The sequence below is a fragment of the Oryzias latipes genome, chromosome 23 (assembly GCF_002234675.1).
Source record: "Oryzias latipes chromosome 23, ASM223467v1".
NCBI classification, from domain to species: Eukaryota; Metazoa; Chordata; class Actinopteri; order Beloniformes; family Adrianichthyidae; genus Oryzias; species Oryzias latipes.
In genome coordinates, this window is record NC_019881.2 from 1,223,424 (window position 1) to 1,231,365 (window position 7,942).

Below are 7,942 nucleotides of genomic sequence, written 5' to 3' on the forward strand. Positions count from 1 at the left end.
CCACCTTTGTCATGGTAGGGAGAACACGTCAATGTAGGGGGGGGTCATCTAAGATAGAACAAGGGTTTAGGCTTTGCTCCCATTTTTAGCTGTCAACCTAACAAGAATCATATCTCTGGGTTTCTGAGGCCCCACGGGATCCCAGAAGGATTATTTGTCCCAACAAGGTTGTTGATTACACTAGAAAAGGTCCTGATGAGGTTACAAAAACAACTCTTTCCACAAGTGATGCTAAGACGTGGACGAGGATGTGGGATGTTAACGGGAACCCTACCGGGCACAAAGACAAACGCTCCTCCAGCGCACAGACTCGTCAGACGGAGCCCTGCAGTCCCACCTTTGACACTAAGCTTCCCGATGCCGGGAACTCTGGCTCATCCTCGCTAACACAGACTGGCAGGTGAAGCTAAGCGCCCTCTCTTCTCTCCTCCACTCCTCTCCTTTTCTGTCTGTCCTCTGTTTCTTCAGGTTTTTTGTGTGTTTTTTTTCCAAGCTGACTTTCTCTCCTATTTCTGTTTTCCCGTATCCATCTGTTTCTTTCTTGTACCCCTCCTCCTCCTCCTCCTCCTCCTCTTGCTCCTCTTCGTCTCCTTCTCTTCTCTGTTTCCCCTCGGAGGCTGCAGGCTGGGGTTGAACTCATCTGTCAGGATCAGAAAGGGTCTGGAGTGACGGAAGACTCCTGTTTCGGCAAGATAAACAGCCAGCTCGGATCAAAAATACACACACACGCGTGCAAGCACACCTACGCACACTGCCTCCACAAAGGCGCACACCGACCCGCCGACGACGGCGTCAGATCCAGGGTTCGCTGTCCCTGTCAGCTTAAGCAAGGTGCGGCGTGCAAATCCAGGTGGTTATTTACAAAAAGTTAATCTTGGAAAACTCACAGGGAGGCTGGTGATTGACAGCGAGCGTGCAAACGTGCCGATACAGATCTTCAGAGGAGACAAACATGTTTTTTGGACGAAGCACAGAGACGTCTGCACTCGCTTTGACCGATATGTTGAGAGCAGCTGAATATCTAAAAAAACCAACTTTTCTTTCCTGTTTTTTTTTCTTCCCATCACTACTTCAACACTTGCCAAGATGACAACGGTTGCCCAAATGTTCCATTTGATGTTTCCAGCCTGAAGAGCAAGAAGTGGGAGAGAAAGATTGATACAGAAGGGAGGAAAGAGAGGGGGGGGGGGTAGAGAGAACATAAGAGGAAGTGAGGAGAAAGGGGACAACATGAGAATGAGAGGAGTGGAAAAGAACATTAGCATGGAGAGGTGCCAAGTTTCCCTATCTGCCAGCCTGAGGTGTGTGGAGTCCTGTAGTGGCAAAGGAGGGGGGAGGAGAAAAGAGGCAGGGGTGAGGCAGGCGGTGGGTGTCAGGTATGTCTCTTTTTCTATCCGAGCGCTCCGGCATGCGCTTGTGCTGCAGCTGCTGCTCGCCCGGATAACAAATCATTCCCTACAGCGCCTTCTGGTAACCTCGTCACTCCCGCTAATGACATTTGGAGATGCTAAGCTTGTAAATTAGCGAATCTGGACCGAGGAGATATTATTTATGCTTGTCTCCTGTCCTGAAAGACTCGTCTTGATGGGTAAATTGTGTTTAATTCTTGGAGGAAGCCGTTTTTTTCTGCACCCCAGCGTGAGATGAGATTAATCCCTTGACAACCTTTGCGGGCGCACTTCAAAATTGCTCCCAAATGTCACCGCCGCCGCCGCCGCCGAGATTTGGGGAAGCAAGGCAGGAAACGCGGCAGAAAACCGGGGACCCTCCCTCATATATACTTTTTGAAGGCACTTTATTTGGCATTCATCAAAAAAAAAAAAAAAATCAAACTCAAAGCACAGGCCGCCGTCCGCCCACACACACAGACACACACACACCTTGCACCCTCCTATAGATTATGTTCTTGTTATAATGACACACAAATAAAACTGTATCACTTCAAACTGCGAACACACACAGTAGCAGTTGTCCAAACGCACACACGACACTTACAGCTTGTTCCCCAGATTGCCTTTTACTAATTTGTTCCCTCCGAGTGAGAATTCGTCTTTGATTTAACGTCTCTTTATGGCTCGTGGTGAAAAGACAGTTTGGGATTTATTTAACAAGAAGGCAGACACGGTTAGAGGGACCCTGCAGTCTGGAGCTGCTTCTTTTTTTATTCACAAATGAAAAACACCCCCAGTCATTTCCACAGAGATGACTGGGAGGGGGCTCCCAGCCCGCCCCCGCTGGGGGTCACGGGCCCGGGTGAGTCTTGGTCACGGTTCAAATTCCCCTGCAGCTCAGAGATCAGCTTCCCAGAACGGCGTTTGACCACGGAGGCTTCGCCTTTCCTAACGAGCCGGAGAGCTGCAGGCGCAGCAGCTGTCAGCACACATCTGCATCGTCCTCCTCCTCCCTCCTGCCGTGTGCGGCCTCCTCCGTCCCTCCACCGCTCCTGCGTTCCAAAGCTGAGACGACGGGCAGGTTGTGCTCGTGGAACGGCTCTGCACTGTCATTATGGCGCACAGGAGTTCATTCCCCAGCAGAGCGTGAAGACGGCGAGCTCCTGCGCCGCACGTCCAACCCGACTGTTGTGTTCAAACCCAAACTGACGCACACGACAACAAGTCATCTCTGGTAATTACTGTTATTTACTGCAACCATCCACATTCACCAATTACACCCATCTGGGGGATTTTACAGAGAATCAGAGACCAAAACTAAAATGGATCAAATTTCCTGTGTTTTTTTTGAGCATCAGATCAATCTCTGATTAGATGAGTCTCTCTGGCTCCATTTTGATGAAACACGTTGTTCCACGTAGAACAAAGACGTGATGCTTTGCAGTGATTCCTGCAGATCTTTAGGGACGCATGAGCATAATGTCTGTCTGCTGGGATGTAGGTTGAGGATCTGGCAACCCGCTCCCTCTTGGAGCTCACAGAGACAGAGCGCCGCTCCTGCACAGTCATGGTTATCTGCTGCAGCATTTTGGAGCCCATGGCCTGAAAAATGACAGCTTGGCACAACGGCCAACGGGAAAAGTTCACTTTTTAAGATGGAACGACTGGCAAGGAATATTAGAAAAAATAAATGCACCACTGATTAGGACAGCAGCTCAGTAATTATAATTTTGTTCAGGTTGGAACTACTTTACCCTTCAAGTTCCAATAAAATAAGGGATCTAAAGTGTTCTGGTTCCAAAGCTATGAAGTACAAAGCCCTGGGCATAAAAAAAATAATAACAAATTGAAACATTAAAATGTGGCCATGAATTAGTATTTTGTGTGCATCCATCCATCTATTTTCAGAATCCGTTTTATGCCTCACGGGGTCACAGAGTCTGACCCGGAGGCTGCTGGGACAAGGCGGGTACAGCCTGGACAGGTCGCTGGCCTGTCACAGCATTCTGGGTGCACAAATTAGTATTTTGCACACATATATTTTGTGATCACATTCATTCATTCGTCTTCTAAACCCACTTTTGTCCCTTTCAGGGTCACGGGGCTGCTGGAGCCTATCCTGCCTTCGCCCCCATATGTGAAGGCAGGGGACTCCCTGGACAGGTCCCTAGTCTGTCACTGGGCCACATTCACACAATTTAGAGCACAAATTAACATTTTTTTTCTAACAAATTAGTGGTAGGAAGATAATAAAATGATAATTTTTGCACACAAAACTCTAATTTGTGACCAAAAAACAGTATGTGAACACAAAATGCAAAATGTGCATTTGAGAGCAGAAAGAGATCTGCAATGATGGAGTCTGACTGAAAGATTTAGATTTTTCATTTACCTTTTTTTATTTTAAGATGTTTTTATTTAAAGATTATTCATTTACTTTTGTTGCAGTTGTTGCTGTTTTTCAATTGTTTTTTGTTCCTGAAGGGAACGTCTTTTACACTTTCGCAGCTGTATTTATTTAAAATAATTTATATATTTAATACAAATGTTATTTTTGATAATAATTTTCATATTAATTTTTAATAATTTACTATGAATGTCATTTTTGATGTCCTTTTTATGATGTTAAATTATATAGATTATTTCTGAATGAAATGTAATGAATGAATTCCCCATTGTGGGATTAATAAATTCATCTATCTATCCAAAGAACAACTTGCTATGGAATAAGGTAATAAATAATGTAATAAAATGTAATGTATTAAAATGACATAATATTATATATATATATATAGAGAGAGAGAGATTCCAAACATGAAATTATTAAGTGAAAGCTTTTAAAATCAAAAGACCCTTTTTTTCTAGCATATTTAATGAGACATATTCTCTTCTAAAACGGCAGCGATTCTTTAATTCCAGATTAACATTTAACTTTTCAACATAATTTGATCTCTTGCCTATGTGAATATTTCTTTTGTGTGATTGACGTCTTTCCTCCCAATCGGCTGTGCGGGTCGTGGACTTCCTCATGGTTGGGGGTCTTAGACCTCGGCCCTCTGCTGGGACGTCTGGGCTTCTCCTCACTGTTTTCAGAGTCATGCTCTGTGGTCAGTTGTCCTGGCGCCGGTCCCAGTGGACTCATGAAGGGTTCCACCCGACCACAGCGCCAGAACCTGCACATGTGCTCAGCAGCAACAGTAAGATGCGGCCCCCTGCAGAGCGTCAGGGTGACGGGACGCCTCATTCGGTTGTGCAGTCAACACTTTGTGTTGGAGACGGTAACAACTCGGTAATTGGAAAGAGATTCCACGGATTCAGGAGGAAAAACACAATTAATTTACTAATGATTTTTTCCCCGAGACGGATGAATTTAATTTTTTTAACTGTATTTCTTTGTAATTGTTTCTCCTTTTTAGAATAGTTGAAGGAAAGTGATAATGTGGAAATAAATGTCCTTTTCAATGAAAGCTTTTCATTATCTTGGAAGCATTTCAGTTCCATTCATTTGAATTCATTTAAAGCTGTTTTTTAATTGTCAAAGGAGCAGAATTCATTAAATGTCAACTCTCTGCTGCCCTGAATCTTTCTCTGTCCGTCTCACATGCTTTCACAAACGCACTTGACCTGATGGCGAACACGAGCCGTCCAAACAATCGCCCCAATCCCCCCCTTATCTTCAGCAGTTATGCCTCTAAATCTACTCATAATACACAGCTCACTGAGGGCGTAATCCCCGGGAACATCGCTATAAATCCATCCTATATCCGCTACATGAGGACTAGTGGCCAAAGCCGGGGTCATTATTGTGAGACGGAGGAGGCGAGGGGGGTGTTAATGGGTCATCTACGAATTCATATTAACACTGAACCATTAGGACACCTCCATCCTGGAAATCCCTTCTGATAAAACAGCTGTCCCAGACTTAAATCCCTCCACGCTTCTTCCATTCTCTCCCCCAGCCCCAAGCCCGTAGCCTGGGATTTGTCCCACGGATCGCGTCCGGCCAAGAAGCGACCAATAGAAGCAGCTGCTTTCCCGCCACAACCGAACAGGAAAGGACACGAAAAGTGAATCTGGCGTTTGACAGCGAACCAGAGGGACTCCGAAAACTTCATGTGAACATGTGACGCACCTTTACCAGGCGGTGTTCACACTGGACAAGCAGGGAGGGGCTTCTTCTTCTTCTACTGTTTACTAGCGCACGTTCGCTAGCTACAGTTGGAAGAGGTCAAATGTCAAAGATTTTGGTTGTGTCCAAATTCCTTCACTGCTTCCTACATAGTTTACCGTAACCCTTGTGCTATCCTTGGCACTTTAACATTGGGAGGTGGGTCATCTAGACCCACTAGACAGTGCTCTGAACCTTTTTTCTTCAATGATTTGTGATCTTCACTGGTGTCCATGGATTACATGAAATCTTTCCACCTTTATCCACCTTTGTCATGGTAGGGGGAACACCTCAATGGAAGGGGGGGGTCATAGGATAGCACAAGGGTTAAATGTATTTAAATGTAATTTTTTAATAAAATATTAACGTTTTTTATCTTCAGAAGACAGTGGATCATTAATAATTGTCTCAAAACGCTTAATTCGATTTTAACTTTGTGAAATCGATGACGTCTTATCCGGCGTTTAAAAAACAAAGAAAGTAGTCGGCGTGGCGTCCAAATTACTTTTAATTTATCTGTCCGTATACAAACCACTATCATAAATTTCTATTCCGCGCTCAATTTTCTTAAACGTTTGGTACTTCCATGTATTAACAGGGAAGCCATCCGTACGTCACTACAAAATCTGAGTCCCCGATTGGTCAAAGTTTGAGCTGGTTTCACTTTTTGTTCAATGGCGGCGCGTTTTTTACGTAAAGCAGTCGTTACGTGCGTATGGTGACGTGAACGAGAGTTGTGAGCGACGTCCGACTCACACATTTATGTGCGTTTACATCCACTTTTCATGGAGAGTGGGCACTTGAACGCGCGTTACCGAGGGCGGTTTGAACGTAGCCATGGTCGTGAATCCAGCTGGAGAGTCAACTGTCGGTCCACAGGACCGTCTGCCGCCGGGCGGTTCAAGTCCCAGAACGCAGTGAGGGGAAGAGGGGCGTCTTTTTGAACAGCTTTATTCCTAAAGACAAGAGACGAGGAGGTCAAATTACAGATGCATCCCCTCTTTGTCAAAAAATCTCTGTTATTTATTCATTTCCTTGTTTCTGTGGCCAGGCTGGAGCTTCAGAAAGGAACCGAGGCCTTCAGGTTGGTTGGCCGGTGGCTGTCTCGCGGGCTTGAAGGGTCAATGGGAAACGGGCTGCCACTCAGGCACTCCAGGGAGGATGTTTTCCAGAAAAGGAGGGAGGAAAGAGGGCTAAAACTCCAAGGTGGTTGGCACAGAATGGACTCTGACAGATTCCAAACAGGGCTGGTTGCTGCCAGGGCCTGCTGAGCGCATCCACATCACACCAAACACCCAAAAACAACGGAAAAACGGAGAAACCTCCTGATAAATAACTGCAGTGTGGCTTTACTTTTTGATTTCATTCTTTTTTTTGTACTGGTAAACGACTCTAAACACTTCACACAGGGACATGTCAAGAATTGGCATCAGAAGTCTCATTTCTGGCAGAGCACAGAGCAGATAAAGTGTTATAATAACATAATAATAACCATCTTTTTCTTAGAGCCCCTTATATCTCTGTACTCTTCAATGCAAACATATTAGCTTCTTTCATTTGTAAATCCAGGATCCAAATGTGCCAAAAGTTATAGACTAAACTCACAAAATAAACCTCTATTTTTAATATTTATTACATTTATATGGATACATACATTCATATAAATACAGATTAATTGGAATTTCTGCCTTGATTTTAGTGAAAAAGACTAAAACCTGATTTTTCTTTTTGCTCAGATCAACAGTAAAGGAAAATCAACAACCAATACACTTTTATTAAATGTTGTGTTACTGTTACCAGAAAAAGTCTAAGAAGAAATCGCTGCATTTATTTTCCATCAGTAAGCCATGATAGGAGATTTTGACTGTCAGTTAAGTAAAAACCTTTTTCTGTCTCTTCAGTATGAAAAAGACTTTTCTGCCATTAAAAGGGTAAAAAATTTTCCATTTTCAGCTTTAATAATTATATGTAGAGCATTTTAAGTGAAAAGAATATCATGGTAGTAATCTATACTATAAAACTTTGAAAAGAGTCTTGATGAAAATTACATTTTCTACTTTTTTTTTTCCACATTTAAAATTTCATGCTGTTGTAAATGAAAAGCCAAATACTTACATAACTTAAGCTTTTACTCCTAATAGGTTTTGATCAGTTGTAAAAGTGTTGTGGTCTTCTAATTATGTTTATGTGGTTTTGTGACCCTTGTTCTATCCTATGACCCCCCCCCCCCCCTCTTCCATTGAGGTGTTCTCCCTACCATGACAAAGGTGGATAAAGGTGGAAAGATTTCATGTAATCCATGGACACCAGTGAAGATCACAAATCATTGAAGAAAAAAGGTTCAGAGCACTGTCTAGTGGGTCTAGATGACCCCACTCCCAAT